Source organism: Amaranthus tricolor, chromosome 10 (genome assembly GCF_026212465.1).
Source record: "Amaranthus tricolor cultivar Red isolate AtriRed21 chromosome 10, ASM2621246v1, whole genome shotgun sequence".
NCBI lineage: Eukaryota > Viridiplantae > Streptophyta > Magnoliopsida > Caryophyllales > Amaranthaceae > Amaranthus > Amaranthus tricolor.
Genome location: NC_080056.1, coordinates 15,354,064 through 15,374,866, shown reverse-complemented (window position 1 = coordinate 15,374,866; position 20,803 = coordinate 15,354,064). Strand labels below are relative to the sequence as shown.

The following is a 20,803-nucleotide window of genomic DNA, read 5'->3' as shown; positions in this document are numbered from 1 at the left end:
AGGAATTGTTGGGTGTAGTGCAAGGATGAAGATAAGACAATTATCTTGATTAAGGGAACACTCAAACACTCAGAAATCCAATGAACACACACACTGACTCACACAAACAACCAAGAAAGAGTTTCTTGTTTTTCTGATGATGGTGGACAGAGGCCTTTATCGTGCCTTATGACTGAAACAATGATAGGTACAATGCAAGGATTGTAAAGCCTTGATTGTAGGGTGCTTTTGAGAATCCAAATCACTCCGTAATTTGTCTCCTCTCCGGCCAAAGGTTGCTCCACAACCTTTGATGAAGTTTGCAAACAAACTTCAAAACTCAGAAAAATCCTTTTTCTGAAAAATACCTCAAGTGTATTGATATTCAAAAACAATCTTCAACGTGTCTTATTACAAAGAGAGCCCATGTATTTATAGGCTTTGAAATCTAAACTAGCCGTTACAAAGCAAACTAACTAATACACGTGGATAAATAAACAAACAGAATACAAAACAGAATGCTCAACACTTAGGCAAATTTCTGACTTTACAAGCTGGTGACTGGCCCTCCTTTAGCTTGTTCCACAGGTTTCTTGGTGCACCACTAGTGGTATTCTGGGCCCATGATGGCTTGGCCCATGTGATGAGATGCCATTCCACCCTTCTTCCCGGTCCAAGTACTTCCGGTCTGATCTCAGGCGGTTCACCAAGGTCAGCTGCTTGACAGATGGTTCTGTTCCCTTGCTATTAGTTTCTGTCTGTTCTGTTGGGGCCTGGTTGTTGTTCCTTGTGATGCTTTGGACTTCTTTGGCCTTTATACGTGTTCTTAGGCCCATCTTTGATTGCTGAGAAACATTCATGGAGGCTCCTTGTGTCCCATGTATGTTTGGCGTAGATGAACAGTTGGGAACATTGTCTTGTTCCTGATCCTCATTGTCATGGGCATTGTTCCTTGATGCATTTGCATCAACTCCTCCCTCTTGGAGAAGAATTGTCCCCAATTCTTGATCAGGTTCATGTAAAGTAAGATCTCCTATGTTAAAGATAGGAAAGACGTTGTACTCTGCAGGGAGTTGGATCTCAAAGGCATTGTTCCCAGTACTGTGTAGGGACCTATGGTTCTTGTTAATCCTCTGCTGATGTATAACAGTAGCTCTCTCAAAGATCCTTTGCATCTGCTTGTGTTCTTCCATCTTTTTTTCAGCATGTTGTCTAGCATTCCCATGTAGTCTGTAATGCAAGGAAAGAGTAATTAGTGATATAGGCATTGTAATACTCATTATATACATATATTCAACCCCTGTGTATATAATTTTGAAGTTTGGATCAGTATGATGTTTCCCCTTAATCATCTGGAATCCTAAAACCTTGGCATTTGGTTTAGCTAGTAAGTGTGCTTTCCTACTTAATGCAAGTGTCACCAAGTTTGATTTCCCATTTTTATTCTGAGCAACAAGGTTGAAATTTTGCATGAACTCAACCCTCTTAACATGCCTGGCATTAAGTCTACTCTGTTCCCAAATGTTGTCTAACAAGTTAACATTTCCAACATCTAAGCTGTTACCCTTCTTTCTAACCTTCTTGTTGAACAACCGAAATGCTTGCCCTTCTCGTCTATCTTCCTTAACTCTTACCTTCTTGTTCACCAAAGACTAATTACCTATTAGTTTCTGTGAAGACAGCGTGGACTTACTGCTTGTTGTTTTCTGTGGAGGCTCAGTTCTGTGAGGTGGCAGACCAGGGAGTAAGTCGTTGGGAAAAACATCCCTATGCTGGTCTAAAAGGTCCCTCCACTCAGGTGATATAGGTATAGCATCATGAACTTCCTTAGTGACCAAAAGGTATAGCTCTCCTCTCCCCTTAGTCTCCCTTTCACATGCTCTTCTGTTCATGGAATGAATAGGTGCTTTAGTGGGTTTAGTTGGAACAGCTCTGTGTGGAGGTAGAGGCACTAATTCATTCCTCTTCCCACTGTGCCTAAAGGTATAGGTGTTAGTGTAACCATCATGTATGGTTCTTTTGTCATCCTGCCATGGTTTTCCTAGCAGCATATGGCATGCATCCATGTCAAGCATATCACATAATACTTCATCAGTATAGGTGCCTAAAGTCGAGCTCACTAAACATTGCTTTCTCACAAACCCACTTGACTTATTGTCCAACCATTTTATCTTGTAGGGGTGTGGGTGAGGCTTGGTTTCTAAGTTCAGCTCATTCACCAAATATTTGCTTACACAGTTTGACTCACTACCACCATCTATGATTAAGTCACCTACTTCCCCTTGTTCCTCACACTTGGTTTGGAAGGTGTACTCCTTCTGATCTGAATTTTCCGACCTAGGTGTAGTGTGTGAGCTCCTTTTAATAGACAAATTATCCTGTTCTTTTTCAGGCAATATCCTCTCCAGGTCCTCTTCCTCTTCTCTCTCAGTATCCCCTTCAAACCTATTTCTATTCCCATTCTCACCCATTATGAAGGTACTATCATTATCACTCAGGTTAGGTGGATATATTTCTTTTTCCTGTCCATCCCTAGACACCAATATCTTCTTAGGCCTGGTGTCCTGTCTGATCTCATCCCATTCCCTCATGGTGAAGGCTCTAGCATTTGAACATTCCCTCTTGTAGTGTCCCCTCCCATTGCATTTTAAACAAACTATATCCTTTGGAGGTTGTTCTGTTCTCACAGGGCTGGTCCTCTGATTACTACCCTGTATATTCCTTGTGGGTGCAGCTATGGTGTTAACATTCTTAGTGGAATAAGTCTTGATGTTCCTACTCTGTGCAGCAATGGTTTTATTGGCATGTTTCTCAATCTCAATGGCATGAATCCCTGCTGTGTGCACTGTGAGGTTGGGTGTAAGCATCAGTTTATACCTAATGTCTCTCCTTAGTCCTGCTATGAACTTACTCACTAACAACTCCTCATCATCACTGGTTTTGCACAAAACAAAGAGTCTCTCCCATTTCTGAATATACTCTTGTACAGATTTGGTTCCTTGTGTGAGGGTGTTAAACTGCACCTGCAACTGTTGTTGATAAGTGGGGGGCACATATTTCCTTCTCATGTATTTCTTTAATTTTTCCCAAGTGTTGATTTTACCCCTTTGTTCCCTACGCCTCTGTTCCTGTACCCCTTCTAACCAAAAGGAAGCTGCCTTTGTCAAATTGATTTTAGCCAATTTGTACTGTTGGTGTGGTGGGGTTTCTTTGAATTCAAAGTATTGGTCCATTCTACCTTCCCAATCTAAGTAAGTGGTTGGGTCATAGGAATTTCCATCAAATTCAGGAATATCAATTTTCATTAGTCGATCTTCGTGATTTCGCAAATTAGGGTTTGGTGTTCTATCTATTTGATTGTGCCTAACCAGACCAGTCATCCCTCGCCTCATCTGACGCATGCTTTCCTCCATTATCCTACGCATACTCTCTTCCATTAGTCCTAATCTTTCCTCTATATCCATATTCAACAACCCGATAACAACAACAAAGATTACACAACAAATTTCCCAGAAAATTCGATTATCACAAAATCGCAATGCAAGAAAACAGAATTCAGTGCACTGTGTGTGTGTGTTGTGTCTGAAATGCGTGTAATTATTAAATTGATTGACAAAAATGAAAAGGTAATAGGAGGAATCACTCCCTGAATATTGTAATGGCAATGTTGATTGAATTCGTGAAAACTTCGTGGTAATCGCCCAGATTATCTTCTCTGCAACAACCCAGAACAGAATGACAACAGTTCTTGCATTCCCTTTTCTTATGTGACTTTGCCCAATTCGTGAAAATGGCTCTGATACCAATTTGATGCGTGTTCAAGGGTGGGAATTATTGGGTGTAGTGCAAGGATGAAGATAAGACAATTATCTTGATTAAGGGAACACTCAAACACTCAGAAATCCAATGAACACACACACTGACTCACACAAACAACCAAGAAAGAGTTTCTTGTTTTTCTGATGATGGTGGACAGAGGCCTTTATCGTGCCTTATGACTGAAACAATGATAGGTACAATGCAAGGATTGTAAAGCCTTGATTGTAGGGTGCTTTTGAGAATCCAAATCACTCCGTAATTTGTCTCCTCTCCGGCCAAAGGTTGCTCCACAACCTTTGATGAAGTTTGCAAACAAACTTCAAAACTCAGAAAAATCCTTTTTCTGAAAAATACCTCAAGTGTATTGATATTCAAAAACAATCTTCAACGTGTCTTATTACAAAGAGAGCCCATGTATTTATAGGCTTTGAAATCTAAACTAGCCGTTACAAAGCAAACTAACTAATACACGTGGATAAATAAACAAACAGAATACAAAACAGAATGCTCAACACTTAGGCAAATTTCTGACTTTACAAGCTGGTGACTGGCCCTCCTTTAGCTTGTTCCACAGGTTTCTTGGTGCACCACTAGTGGTATTCTGGGCCCATGATGGCTTGGCCCATGTGATGAGATGCCATTCCACCCTTCTTCCCGGTCCAAGTACTTCCGGTCTGATCTCAGGCGGTTCACCAAGGTCAGCTGCTTGACAGATGGTTCTGTTCCCTTGCTATTAGTTTCTGTCTGTTCTGTTGGGGCCTGGTTGTTGTTCCTTGTGATGCTTTGGACTTCTTTGGCCTTTATACGTGTTCTTAGGCCCATCTTTGATTGCTGAGAAACATTCATGGAGGCTTCTTGTGTCCCATGTATGTTTGGCGTAGATGAACAGTTGGGAACATTGTCTTGTTCCTGATCCTCATTGTCATGGGCATTGTTCCTTGATGCATTTGCATCAGAACCACCACCAATAATTGTTGAATGGATCTTTGACTCTCCATCTGAATTAAATCCCTCAATTCCACCTAATGAGAAACAAAATCAACTCGATTTGGTTGTCCCTGAAACTCCTAAAGATGTTATTGATTCTAGGGCTAAATTAAACCCTAAAAAACGTGTCTGATGATTGTAAGGTAGTTTTGTTTTTCGTTTTTTTAGAATTATACTTGACATTTTGGTGCTGGTTTTTGTGTTGCTGTTTGTTGCTGGTTTATGTTGATCTTTTATTTATGTTTGCTGAAATTTGTTGATGTTCTATTCTTTTGTTGATGTTCTTCTGGTTTATGTTTATGTTGACATTCTTCTGGTTTATGTTGATATTTTGGGGTTTTGTTTATATTGATGTTCTTCTGGTTTATGTTGATGTTCTAGGACTGTTTCTTCATGTTTTTTTTGTACAAGCCCCTGTGATGTCATTCTGTTGAGGACTATTGACCTCTTAATTTTGAAAAAATAACTTTAATTACTTGGTTGAGTAGCATTTGTTAAACCTAAACACATCACTTGATTTTTTAGCATGTTTAGTTGCTTCATTTGTTGATGAACAATTATAATCTGAGATGATTCATAACCATTATGATGAATCAGGGGGCTTTTTTTTTCTGAAATAATGTAAAATAATAAAGTGACTAAGCAAAACCATGCACATTAATCATTGATATGGATTGTGGTTGACACTTTTTTGCTCCTAAGTTTTAAAAGTCACATTTTTAATGATGATTTAAACAAAAACAAGCTGAGGGGCTGTGATTAAGATAATCATCCTTGAGTTTCTTCAATTGCTTCATCATATGCTTCATGAATGATCTGTGAAGTTTGTGCAGCATCCTCATTCTTGTACCTTCTTTTCAAAGTGTGGTTGTACGTAGTCATCACACCCCTTAACCTTTAGAATCTTATTTAAATGGTGTTGAAATGAGATCCACACATTAGTTAAGGTATTTGGATGTAACTCTCCGAATGCATCTTCAACTGATTTTATTAATTCTGTCATATTTTTGGGCATCTTTTTATGCAGTAGTGATTGTATGCTCCTAAAGAAACCCAAATTAAGAGTGTTACAATCCGGACTGTTTGGAGGTTGTTGTGTAAGAATGAATGTTAAACCATCTTGCCTATTGTGTTGTTGCCAAATCGGATCATTATTTGTGATATGACCCTTGCATTATCTTGTTGAATAAAAATAATGGAAGGACCATCATTTGGCCACTTTCTTAGTATAGCTGGAATGAGTTGTTATATAAGCATACTCCTACACACCTCTTGAGTAACTGACTTGGTTGGTTTAATCTCTATTGACCCTCTTGGTTGATTTTTTAAGTCTCTTTGTTCTGCCACCCTATTAATGAAAGGGAAATTTTCAAATTTTCCATCAAATGTACATTGGCCATATCGATTCCATCTAGGCCTTACAACTGCCCCTAAAAACACAGCCTTAGGTATGAATTTTGATGACTTCGCTGCCCTATACGGGATATTTTCTTTGTGTGCTAGATAGACTCTTAGTTTTATTTGGTTAAATAAAACCACTTCTCGTCTATATGAATAAAATCGTACATGGCATTGTAAATTGGATGTCTTTGAATGGTGTCCTCTTGGATAAGGCTCAAAATCCACTCCACCCTTCTTATTTTGTTGACGTCGGTTAAAACGAGGTGTAATGGATTTGAGTGTGCCTTTATCTCGCCTCTTTTTTATCAACTTCCAAATCGTTGACGGTGCTAAGTCTAAACATGTTGCCACATCTCTAATGCACGTACGATTGCCCATTGGTTTAGACTCAAGTATGTTTGGTGGTACCACCACTCTTTTTCTTCCACAGTTTTTGTATTTCGATTCTACAACGTATTGCTTGTTTGCTTCTTTGGTTTGAATTGCTCGTTTCCATAAATTTCTTATGTATCTATGATGATATCTGTATTTTTGAGCAATCCTTTTAAATGTCCCATGAGGAAGTGAGTCACTAACTTTTAGTGACAACATTTCTTGAAAAATAAGATGCCTTAACTCATTGCTGAGCATTGGCTTATGATGATCTTGTTGCTGTGACTGTTATTCCTCCATGTTCTGTGGTTCTTCTTCTAATTCTGAACTGGACTCTGGATGATATGTATTTGATCCAAAGTATCATGCCCCCTGTTCCTCATCCTCACTTCCTAAAGCCATTGGAAGGTAATGATGCACTGATTTTTTTTTGAAACTGTTAAGGTTGTATAGTGGTTACTATTATTGAAGATGATTCAAGATTTTGTGGACTGTTAAGGATTTTTGAACTGATATGTTTGGTGTACTATACAGCAGCTTATATAAGCTGATTTGGAATTTGTAAGGTCATTTTTTCAGATTATACTTGTAATCTATGATTAGCCTCAATTAAGTTCTTAATCCATGTAGTTGTAAATTGACCAATGTAAGGAGTTTGGAATGTTCATGTATGGCTGTATTGATTTTTAGAATGGATTAATTTCCCTCCTTTTTTGAGCATAACCCTCCAAGCTTTCCCAATTTGGAAAGTTCGGAAAGTTGGTTACTTTTCCTTCTTGTACGGTTTCCTCTCCTCATTATTAGATTAATAAAATCAATTTTTTTTATAGTTTTACTTTTGCTTAAATTTATTTTATCACTTATACTTCCAATATAATCATTACTTCACACTACAATCTAATTAAAATAATATTCACTTCAACCAAAGATTCAATTTTTCTTAATTTGTGTGAAAACCCCATAGTGGAAAAACATAAAAGATCGGAGGGAGTATTATCTTTTAACCATATCAAAATATCCAATACACTAATTAAATAATACTTATCTAATAAATAAAATTGTTAATATTTTATAAATACTAGAAAAAAAATGATTCTCTAATATTGTAACAACCCAACTTACCGTTGACTGAGTAAACAAGGTCATCACGAAGTTTACTTCTCAAGAAACTCAAGTCGCAATTTCAAAACTTGTGCAAATGAGTCTTTAATTCTAAAACATAGCTAAATCAGCTAATTCTGAATCCAAACATCTATCTAAATCATAAAGTAATCATACAAGTCACTCTATAAATCCAATTTAACCAGCACAACCAAGTCTAATATACATTAATTAGAAAACTCCTAATACAATAGAACACTTCTCACTTGCTCAGCTCAATATAACATCTCTGTAACTCTAATCATCACCGTTAACCATCGTTCCTGACCGATTCCAATCTGCAAACAAAGTAAAAGATGGAAACAACAGGGGGTCAGGTTTTAACTGAATGAGAAGTAACAATCCAAAACAACAAAACACAGTAATTCAAAATAGAAGTTTAAAAGCAACATCAGTTTTCTAGATCTATGTGCGCATAGGGAGTCCAGTTGAGAGGAACATCCATATCTCTAAGGCTATGTCACTCTCGGGTAAGGCTAGTTAATATTTGAATGATAATTCACCTCAAAATAGAGAGTAAGGGAGATTTTCTCTCTACTCCGTCAATGACCAGCTCGTGAGCCCAATCCATTGACCATATCAATATCAGCATAATCATTCATAACAAATTTGTCTCAACATTATAAAACTCACAGCTTTAATAAAACCATTTTCAAAATTGTATTATGGCCAAAACCTTTAAGGGACTGCTACTACTCACCAAAGATGCTTCAAGGAGCTAAGTCTGGTTCTCCGCGATCACTAGAAAGATTCGTCGATGATGTCGCCTCCTGAAGCACAACAAATCACAACATCACGAAAGAGCGTTCGATGCTAAACTACTAACCTACAACTTATTACATCTCATCCTAACACTGTAACTTAACCAAGCCTTTATTTTAGACTTCCAAACCATAAAAACTGATCATATTCTAACATAATCCAATCCATATGCCATAAAGAGGTTATAATCCAATACTCAAGAATTGTTCACATTCTCCTAAAGGTTTTCCAACAATCATCATCCTTTCTTTCTACCTATTTAACCACAAAATTGTTCATGTATACCTAAATCAATGATTTCAATAAGAGTTTCCTAATACATTCGAAAGCATCAAATCACCTATCAAAACACACATTTTATCCATTTCTTAGTTTCATAATCATACTAATCATTTATATCCAACAAGTCCAACATCCAAAAATCTGCTACTAATTATCACTTTGCCTAATTAAACACAAATGTCTACATTTAAACCAAGGTCAATAATCATCTAAAGAATCTAATAATCTCTTCAAGAATATCAACTAATCCAATATTTTATCAATAACCAATATTTCACAACGGAACTCATAATCTTGATATCCATAAAATTAATATCATCAACACAAGCCCATTTCTTTTATTATTATCAATCATTGTGGTAATGGTTCTTAAGGATAACATAGGAAAAGAAGAATAAAATAATCTAAGAAGAAAAGATGCAAAGATGCTTGCAAATTGATAATAAGATACATAAAACAATCATCAAAAGGGCAGAGAACATGAATTTATTTACTACCTCAATAAAAAGGCGGCAATTGAAACCCAAGGTAATGTCGCTCAGAAATCAGACTTGGGAAGAAGGTTCTGTGGTTTGCTTCCTTCGAAACTCACAAGAACAGGGAAGACTCAAGGCTGGTCACCAATGAATGGATGTTGCTTGTTGCTGTGTTTACAAGAATCAACTATTAGAGACAAACAAAAACGCCACTGTCATTATCTTGAACCAAGGACGAAGAAAGGAAGAAAAATATATGGTTTGAGCTGTTCAATTCGAAAATCAGAGTAAGAAGGAAAGATGAATAAACCTGTTGTTGCTTTATCCCTAATTCTAAAATCAGATGCTGAATAAGGGATCTTCGAAAATCAAGGGTGAAAATCAGATTGATTAGGGTTTGTTGCTTCGAAATCAGATGATGAAGATGGGGTTTGGGTTTTTTCCTTCAAAAATTGAAAACCAAGAAGACAAGAATGAGAGGCAAGGGTTTCGAATGGTTTGAGAAGAAAGGCAATTGTCGTTTCAATTCTTTAGGTTCATGAAATTAAGGCTTGAAAAGTTAGTGTTGATGAAGATGATGAATAGTGGAAAGCATAAAACTGATTTCTGATTTCCATTTATTTATTTATTTATTTTTTCTTTTACATGACTCATGGAAGGTTTCTTAATTGTTCCAAAGCCATCATTTATTCACAATTTCATTTAAATTTGGCCCAAATTAATTTATTCAACGCAACCCAAAATAATTTTCATTTTTAATATTTATTTTAAAATTCTTAAAAATTACATATACATTATATGATGTGACCTAAAAAAAATAAAATCAATTAATATGCATAATATTATAATCATAATTAGAAAGTAATATAATCAAAGATATAAATATTAATCATAAAAATTTTTGTTGAGATTGTGATACATAAACAATATTATATAATAGTTACTAATAGTTTTAATAATAGTTATAGATTCTGTTTAAAGAGATTAATCTACTGTCAATGTAATATTATTCTATTAAAGTCGTGTAATGAATGAATTAATATAAAAATTGAATAAGTCAATGAACTCGAAGATGGCATAATGATTGCTTTTAAAAACAAATTACTTTAACAAGATCATGATCAACTATTAATGTAGAAGTATCTCGGAAAAGGTTATCACTCACCATTTATTAAATGTGGGACAAAGTTGTACAAAGTTATTGATTTCTTGTAAAGTACACATTAAATTTTTTTATTGAATTTATTGATTATAAATATAAAAACATACTCTAATAAATTAAGTTTTGTTTATTGAACTTTAAAGTATAATTAATTCATATTCTATTATATTATCTAATAATTAATTTAATTATGTAAAATATATTTTCAGAAATAATCTCTTATAAATATTTAGTTTCATTTCATATATATAAGTATTATAAACTCGATGTTTTATTATATCAAATCATGGTCATATACTCTATAAATATTTACAAGTCCATTTATAATGCCTTTGAACTATACTGAAAATAAACAATCTCGAAACTCAACATTGTTATAAATTTGAATTGAAAAGTAAGTTTCAAAAAATAACAATTATGTCCCCCATTAATAAAAATTGATATGATGCCTCCGATAAAATAACTAGTAATTATTTTTTTCATATGTCAATAGGCATACATCAACAAAAAAAACAAACTAACTTAATCGATATTGACCTGATCGATAGAAGTCCATAACCAACTCTTAAAAAATAGTGTAAATCCGAAAACCGATCTAATTATACACTGATGAGAACTCGAGCCAGATTGACACTTGACTTGAACTTCAACCGGGTAACGAACTAGTGCGAACCCGATAACACGAATAATCACTATTAAATCGACCCGTAACTAACCTATCTAACTCGAGTATGACTCGACGTGACATGCAACTGAAAATTAAATGAATTAAAATTTGAACGAATAAAATAACATTCATTTAAAATCAATCCAATGTTCCAAAAGAACACCTCTAATCCTAATATATAGTTGTAATCAGATTTAAAAGAGATTAATCTATGTGTCAATATAATACTATTCTATTAAAGTCGTGTAATGAATGAATTAATATACAAATTGAATAAGTCAATTAACAAGATCATGATCAACTATTATATAGTAGTCTCTCGGAAGATCCAGTTGACCATTAGCTAGCTGCTTAATTAGTAGACCTAAACAATAGACACACAAAATGTGGTTTTTTTGAAGGAAAAATCCATCAGCAGAATACCTCGAGTATAACTAGAAACGAATAATTGATATCAATAATTCAACGGTTAATTTGTTTTATATGTCTTACCATGACATAAATCAATATAATTAGTTAATTTGCCTAATTAATCACTTTGAAATTGTAGGCGATCACTTTAACATACTAAATATACAATAATCAGTTCAATATAAATAATCATACCATGAAACCGTCTTATTTATGAATTTTTGATGATTCAAAATATATGTCTATTATCTCAAAACAAGCTCGAATCTAATTCAAAATATTTCATATTATTAAAGTAATCTTCGAATGATAACATATACTTTATTTACTTATCAAAATATACACTCAATTATTTTTAGTAAAACACATAATTTTGTTAATTAACCAAAGGTTAGTTTGATAGTTTGAATTATTTTGAGATAACAACAGTGTAAATTATTTTGAGACAATTAAAAACATGGTTTATCAATATCAATTTTTTCAATTATGGGATTACTTGGATTGAGAGTAAATATTTAAGGGGTAAAAAAAAGTCAAACTAATGTTAAAAATGTTAATTAGAAATGCAAATGAAGTTAATGAAAAAATTGTAGTAGAGGTAGAATGAGAGTAAATAAAAAAAAATGAATAAAAAAAAGGTTGATTAACCTCATTTGGAGGTAAAGAATTTCCCACCCTCCCTTAGAAATAAGGGAACTAATTGCTTTTTTATAAAATATTTCATTAACTTTTAATTAATTTTTCCACCTCTCTAAAAATCATATTTCTTTAATCATCTATCTAACTTACTTTATTTTCCCAATTTGACTTTGGAAGCGAGCCGGTAATATTGTTAAGAATCTAACAAGTATCTCATAATTGTTTTTTTATTGTTAGAAATTTCATTAAAGATAATCACAACAACATTTTTAAACAGTGTAAAAGTAAAAATATAGCAATATAAAAAGAAATGGAGGTGGTATATTTTATGAGATATTTGGTTTGATTAAAAATATTTCTTAGGAAAACACTTGACCATTGAAAATAATTGTTTAATGGAAACTAAATGATAATCAATTATTTTTCTTGTATTTGGTATGAAGTAAAACTATTAAGCCAAGAGCTTAAGATAATAAATATTGAGAATTTGAAATAATGAAATGGCATAGAATAGCCGAGGAAAATTGAGAAAATATATTTTCCCAAATATCCCTCAATTAAGTTTTATTATAAAGTGATTCAGTATATACTCAAATTTATTATTGGCTTTGTTTAGTGTATGACTTTTTTGTGAGTTTTTTGTTTGCCTTTAGCTTTTTAATTTGTTGAATAACTTTTAAATTTTTAGCTTGTTGAATACGCAATTAATAAAAAAAAATTTATGGTCATGAATGATTTTTAAGCTACCTAAAAAGGAATCTATTAAGCTTAAACAAGCGAATTAAAATTGGCCATAATCAAAATGTTGAATTCCCCATAAAATAGTGGACATAAATCTCATCTATTTAGAATAATATAAATATTTATACAAAAGATGTTATCATCATCAGCACTAAAAACTAATAATTAGTCAACTTCTCATGAGATTCAATTTTGATTTGATGATGTCATAATCAATTAAACTTATCACAAAGCAAGTTATAAAGACAATTTTCAGAATTAAAATTTAAATGAAAAATATAATAATATGTATACAAGCTAAGTCTATGAAGTGCAGGTGAATACAATTACAATGCTTAATAGTTCATTTATTAAATACTTTTATATTTCATTTGTCATCAAACTAGTATAGAACTCGTGAAATTACATATAAATATAAATTTTTAATTATTTATATTTTTTGCAGAAAATAAATATTGAAATTTTTTATGTAAAAGAGGATTTTAAATTTCTTTTAAATTTTTGTAAAGAAAATTTATTTTATTATCTTTAAAAAAATTTATCAGATTTAAAAATTAATGATTTTTTAATAAAGTTTTTTGATGTCATATAATTATTTACCTAATTTAACAAATCAATAAATATGCTAATAAATTATGGTCATTGTAAAAATTTTATTTTTTTGAATCAATATTATTTCCTAAATTAAATTGTCATCTAATTAATAAGCAACCAATAAGGTAATTACATTTGTTAGAGCTCTAATAAATTGGCATTCAGAATTTTCCAACTCTTTCATTATATTGTATCATATGATTGTATTGTATTATATATGATGGTTTTTTGATATGATATAATTTAGTTGAATAAAGTTTTACTATTTATTTCAATCAATTAATCAACTCAGTAGAAATATAATAATATATAATGTTATATAGTATAATAAAATAAACTTTATCTTTATCTAATTCAATAAATATAACAATTAACCAATTTGATTATTCTATATGACAAATATTTATGAGGATGGCACATGAAAATTTTCATTTCTTTTACTTAAAAAGGAGTAACTAAATAAAACAAGTTTCTAATTAATCCAAGTGAGAGTTGCAGGAGCGTCAAGTGGTGTGGAATTGGTGCTGAAACCACGCGAGTTCTTGTTTTAAGAGGTGTTCATGTTATCATGACAGTCAGGAACTTGGATGCTGGAAGACAAGTTAAAGATAGAATAGTCAAGGAAATTCCTTGTGCTAAGGTTGATATAATGGAGTGTTATTTGAGTTCAATGGCATCTGTTAGAAAATTTACATCAAACTTTAAGTCCTCTAATGTTCCCTTAAACCTTCTAATGTAAGTAGAGGTGTTCATTCGGTTGATCGGGTCGGTTTCGGACGGATGTTATTCGGTTCGGTTGCATTTCGGATCGGTTATTTTTCGGCTGTGTGTTGCAACGGGTCACACTCGGGTCAAGTCGGTTAGTCACGGTTCGGTTAGAGATCGGTTATTCAAGCTATCGGGTTAGCATCAGTTCGTTGTCGGTTGAAGTTCGTGTCGAGTGTCAATCGGTCTCGGGTTGTCATCGATTACTAATTGGTTCGGTTTTTTCGGGTACAGATCGGGTTCGAGCTTTATTTTTCGAGTAGTTATCGGTTACGGATAACTATTGATCGGGTCAATATCGAAATAAGTTAATAGTCAGGTTTTTAATTGATGTATGCTCATTTACTTACAAAAAATAATTACCGATTGTTTTATCAGATATAACAGATAGGGGTGTCAAACAGGTCGGGTTGGGTTATTTTCAGGTTCGGATCATATAAAAATGGGTCATAAAACATTAACCTGAACCTGACCCATTTAATTAATGGGTCAAAAATTGAAACCCCGACTTGATCTGTAGCAGATCGGATCAACCTGCTAATGTCCAATTTAACCTACTTTTTTTTAGGTCATTAAATTCATATATTTCAGGTCATTTGACCCATTTAACCTTAATTAAAGGCTTCCTCCAAAAATAAACGTATGCCACTTAATGCAGCGAGCACACGGTATTCTTTAGTAAAAGGCAAAAGAATAGTTCGCTTTGTGCTCACGGCGTGACTGCGTAAGTTGGTATGAGATCTGTGGAAGTGATTTAAAGGATTTTTCTTTTATTATTATCTTTCATAGCCGATGAGGGACAACTTCCTTTGTTATTGAAAGTCATCTTCAGCTGACAAATCCCACTGACAACTTCCTTTCTTATTGAAAGTCATCTTCAGCTGACAAATCCCTCAATACATGGTAATTGGTATTATCTTAGTTTTACGAAGTATTTGGCAAATATTGATCCGTCTTAAACTTAATAAATGGGTTAAACAGGTTTTTTCGGGTTTAAATATTCAACCTGAACCTAACCCATTTAATAAACAGATCAGGTCGGGTTGACCCATTTAATTAATTGCGTCAAAAATCTAAACCCAAACCCGCTAATTTCGAGTCGGTTTCTGATCAGGTTAGCAGGTCAGGACAGCTTTTGCCAGCCCTAATATTAGGCAGATCAATTTATTTCAATTAGTTTATATATATATATATATATATATATATATATATATATATATATATATATATATATATATATATATATATATATATATATATATATATATATATATATATATATATATATATATATATATATATATATATATATATATATATATATATATATATATATATATATATATATATATATATATATATATATTCTGTATGCAATCTCTTCTGTATAGAACTTGTGTTCTTCCTTTTTCCGTATTATTAGAAAACTGAAATTGGACTTAATTTGCTAAAATTAGGTGAAAATTTGATTCGGATTTATAACAGTTCGATTTACAATCGGTTCGGGTTTGTATCAGTTCGGGTTAAAAACAGTTCGATTAATAATCGATCGGGTTTGTATCAGTTCGGGTTAAAAACAGTTCGATTAATAATCGATCGGGTTTGTATCAGTTCGGGTTAAAAACAGTTCGATCTTAATCGGTTTTAGTCAGGTTACATTCGGTTACGTGCATAATTCGGGTCAGATTTGACTCGGGTCGATCACTGTTCAGTTCGGGTAACATCGGTTAAGGTTTATATGTCGGTTATAAAATTCGGTTGCAGTTCGATTTCGATTTTGCCCTTTTCGGTTATCAAACGGTTCGAGTGAAGTATCGGTTCGGGTAATTGCGGTTCGGTAAACCTAAAAAACTATCATTTTTTCGGGTCGGATAATTTTCGATTCCGGATCGGATTTTCGGGTCGGGTTTGTTTTGAACAGCTCTAAATGTAAGTAATTATAATATTTAATTTTGTTACATTACTTATACACTATGTTTGAATAATACTGTTGAAAAAATAAATAATGGTTTTTTTAAAAAAGAATGCAAAAGAAAGGAAAGAGAGGAAAAAGAAAAGAAGTCGAGAAGAAGAATTAAAATGCTTTTTTTTTAAATCTTTTCAATTTTGAAAAGATTTGTTTAGTTAAAAATGTGATGGACTTTCTCCCTCAAATTCCCCTTCCTCCAATATTCTTTCCTACATTCTCATATATTTTTCCTATTGTTAGCCAAATGAAGGAAATGCAATTTAATTCCTCATTTTCTTCTCAATTATTTCCCTCAATTTTCTCGTGTCCATACATAGTGTTAGAAAATGTTAGATCGTAACAATTAACATGACTAATTTTATCATATTTTTTACTTGTTTGCTCAAACTATTGGAATTTATAGTTTTACTGTATTTTTTCCGATTTAATTTAGTTGTTCCATTTTCTTTTGGGCACTATTAATTAATCACTTTTAATTATATTTTATTGTTAATTAAAAGCTAAAACATAGTCATTGAATACATTAATCTAATTAATATACAGATTAAAGTGGGTTTCTAGCAAAACACGATAATCAACTAATATAATTGAATACATTAATCTCCACATTTATGCTATTTAAATTTTAGTATTTACACTTTGATTATTAGAACACTAATTTCCTTGGTAATTTATTATGCTTTGATTTTGCAGCAACAATGCAGGCATATGTAGTGTTCCTTACACTCTTTCCCAAGACAACATAGAACTAAATTTTGCAACAAATCACTTGGGTAAATGATCAATTTTGATGCAACATATACCTTATTAGATATAACCTAATGGCTTATACTCGTATGCATTTGTAGGCCATTTCCTTTTAACATATCTACTGTTAGACGCTATGAAAAACACAACAAAACAAAGTGGTAAAGAAGGAAGGATTATTAACGTTTCATCAGAAGCTCATCCATATTCAACTCCTGCAGGAATTTCTTTTGATAAACTCAACCATCCATCATGGTATTATATGTTACCTTTAATACATACTTGTAGTATTACTACAAATTTATGTTGCTCCATACGTGTCTTTACATGTGTACTACATCATACGAATCGGTGAGAGTTTTTGAGTACAATATAGCATAATTATAGGGATAAAGTTGGTGAAGAATTTCATAACTAAGTTTAGAGTTTGAAATTACTTCTATCTTATTATTTTTTATCACAAATGTACGACGTGAGCCCTTACTTATAATAGAATAATTAAACAAAAAATATCTAGTATTAAAGATCTAAATAAACACTATTGAAAAATAGTTACTGAATTTTCCTAAAATAATACTACTTTCTAACACTCCCCCTCAAGTTGAGTGATAGAATCTTAAACACCCAACTTGCTTACAACTTCTTCAAACGTTTAAGATGCAAAAACTTTGTAAAATATAAGCTATTTGGCCTTTCAATATCACAAAAAGTAGAATGTTGGACATTCTGAAAGCTCTCAAGCTTAAGTAGTGTGTCACTCTTTTTTTTCCAGCTGTACTTTTTGTTTTATTTCTTTTGGTTTAGAAGGCTCCTCCTTGTATATATACCTCTAGTCTGGGTATTTTTCAATAATGAATAGAATGAGATAATTGCTCCTACCTTGTGCTCTTTTGATGATTATTCTTCCATGGCATTCTTCCAATTCTTCCAAGGAATTCTAACATGGTATCAGACGCCATTAAAGGTTTTATGATTTCTCCTTCTTCTATTCCGCCATTACTCTTTCAATTTTGATTCTTCTGCCTCAAATTTTTTTTCTGTTTTTCGATTCTTGAATTGCCCTTTGTTATTGATATCTCCATTGCATGTGTTCTTTACCTATTTCTATTCTTCGCGTTTTTGCTTCATTGATTCTTTTTCCTTACTCCTCCTTCTGTTCTTGATCTTCTTTCTTATCTGTCGTCCAAGTGTTTGTCAAAATGTCTGAACCAACACAAAATTCACCAAATCACAACAATCATACTCAACAAAATCAGGATCCTTGCACCATTTATGGAAGCCATTTTTACATCCATCCTTCTGATACTACCATTATTAAACTTGTTCCCGAACCCTTCAATGGGACTGGATTCATTGATTGGAAAAGATCTATTATGCTTTCCTTATCCCCTAAAAATAAACTTTGTTTCATTGATGGCTCCCTTCCTGAACCTCCTTTAAATCATATCAATTACGCCGCCTGACATAGATGTAATGACATGGTCAAGAATTGGTTACATTGTTCTTTAGTAAAAACCATTGCAAAAAGTGTATATTACTGCAAAACTGCTGCTGAAATATGGAATGATTTGGAAGAAAGATATGGTCAAGCTATAGCTTCACAGTTATATTCTTTACGGCAAAGTTTGTTGGATGTTGAACAAGAACCTGATGAGTCAGTTGCTGATTTTTATACCAAAATCAAAAGCATTTGGGATGAAATTGATATGCATGATCCTTTATCTGTATGTTCATGTAATGCCTGCACTTGCACTTCTAACAAGAACAATCTACGATCCCAACAGGCAAGAAGAGTCATGTTGTTCTTGATGAAATTAACCGATGATTTCAAACAAGTTAGAACTAATGTCCTAATGATACAACCTTTACCTCCTCTAAATCAAGTGTATAGAATGTATTTACAAGAAGAAAATCAAAAAGCTGTAACCAACGCTACTACAACCACCCAACTTGAACCTATGGCTTTTGCAGTTGATAGAAGACGGTTTACTGATCCTCATAAGTATGGCAGACACACTTACCTCACAAACAATTACAATACCCATTCAAATACTGCTGCAAATAAAATGATTGGGGCCAAGAGAAATTCTATATGGTTTTGTGATCACTACAAAATATCAGGCCATAACATTGAACGATGCTATAAGCTTCATGGATACCCCAACACATGGAATAGGGATAAGAAATCTGCCAATCTTTGTCACAATATTGTTGATTCTGATATGCAATCTCAAGCTGGTACCTCTGATATTCCTCCACCTATCAATCTTGATCAATACAATCAACTCATGAATCTTTTATCCAAGAATCAAAATTCTGAAAGCAATAATACTGAAACACCCATAATACAAGCAGGTACTTCTCCGATTCTTTTCTCTAGCTATAAATTTTGTATGATGAGCTCCATAAATCCTATTTGGATTTTGGATAGTGGCGCCACAGACCACATTTGCCATGATTTAAGTCTCTTTTCTTCCTATACTCCCTTACAATCCCATGCTCACACTATTACCATATCTGATGGTAGACAAATTGATATTAAACATATTGGTTCTGTTCTTTTACCAGGAAATATCACTTTGAGAAATGTTTTCCATGTTCCTAACTTTCACTATAATCTTATCTCCATACATAAATTGTGTCTTGACCTCCAATGTGACATCACTTTCACTGCTTCTTCTTATATGATCCAGGGCCCTCACTCGACCCTTCCTCAAGTTCTTGGTAATCTTCATCAAGGCCTCTACTGCACAACACATGAAATCCAGTCTTCCACCAATCAGCTACACACACCTGTTCCTAGCATCTCTTGTCATGCCATCCATGTCCCAAATGCAGATCTTGCTAAACTATGGCATCTCCGTCTAGGACAATTTCCTTTTTCTCAACTACAGACTGCTACCAAGAATATTGTTACTCTTCCATCTATAGAATGTATTTGTCAATTTTGTCCTATAGCAAGGCAAACTAGATCTTCTTTTCCCTTAGTACAATAAAAACAACTCAACCTTTTAAGCTTATTCATGTTGACATTTGGGGACCCTATAGAGTTCCTACATATACCAAATGTAATTTTTTTGTTACTATTGTAGATGATTACTCAAGACATACTTGGGTTCATTTCTTGAAATACAAATCTGATGCTATTTCAATTCTGAAAAATTTTATTGCTTATTCTTCCACGCAATTTCAATTAAATATTAAAACTGTAAGATGTGATAATGCAAAAGAACTCACAGAAGGTGCAATTTTGCAATATTACTTCACACAAGGAATTGTCTTACAAAAGACCTGTGCTGCTACTCCTCAACAAAATGGCATTGTTGAAAGAAAGCACAGACATCTCCTTGAAACTACACGGGCTTTATTCTTCCAATCCAAACTTCCTATTTCTTATTGGAATGAATGTGTTCTCACTGCCACTCATCTCATAAATAGAACCCCATTAAAGTCCATAAACAACATTAGTCCCTATGAAAAATTATATGGCAAATCACCTAGTCTACATCATTTGAGAGTTTTTGGTTGTCTTTGCTATGTCTCTACTTTGAAACAAAACAGATCCAAATTTGATCCCAAGGCTGACTCATGTGTTTTTATTGGGTATCCACCAAATCAAAAAGCCTATAAAGTCTTAAATCTCAACACTTTTAAAGTTCATATTACGAGAGATGTAACTTTCCATAAAAAACATTTTCCATTTCATTTCTCTCAATCTCCTTCAACTCCCTCTACATCTCTCTTTCAAATTTTTCTCCCTTCTACCACTACTAATTCTAGTTTCTTTGATCATGACGTACCTGACATTTTCAACAACATCAACAAACCAACACATAATACTCAAACCACAGACATCACTCCTATCTCCT

General features: G+C 33.1%; 1 long non-coding RNA gene, 1 other non-coding gene and 1 pseudogene across 2 annotated transcripts; 1 reads left to right on the top strand and 2 right to left on the bottom strand.

The window, feature by feature from the left end:
* Window positions 1-7,167: 7,167 nt before the first annotated feature.
* On the bottom strand, window positions 7,168-9,898 carry LOC130825749 (uncharacterized). Its single transcript, XR_009046945.1, has 4 exons — window positions 9,550-9,898; window positions 9,261-9,426; window positions 8,420-8,489; window positions 7,168-7,997 (listed from the first exon to the last, which is right to left on the bottom strand). It is a non-coding gene; the product is annotated as an uncharacterized LOC130825749 (long non-coding RNA).
* Window positions 9,899-13,164: 3,266 nt separating this feature from the next.
* LOC130824887 (short-chain dehydrogenase TIC 32, chloroplastic-like) overlaps window positions 13,165-20,803 on the top strand; it is a 31,958-nt pseudogene continuing 24,319 nt past the window's right edge.
* On the bottom strand, window positions 14,825-14,940 carry LOC130826372 (U5 spliceosomal RNA). Its single transcript, XR_009047076.1, has one exon. It is a non-coding gene; the product is annotated as a U5 spliceosomal RNA (small nuclear RNA).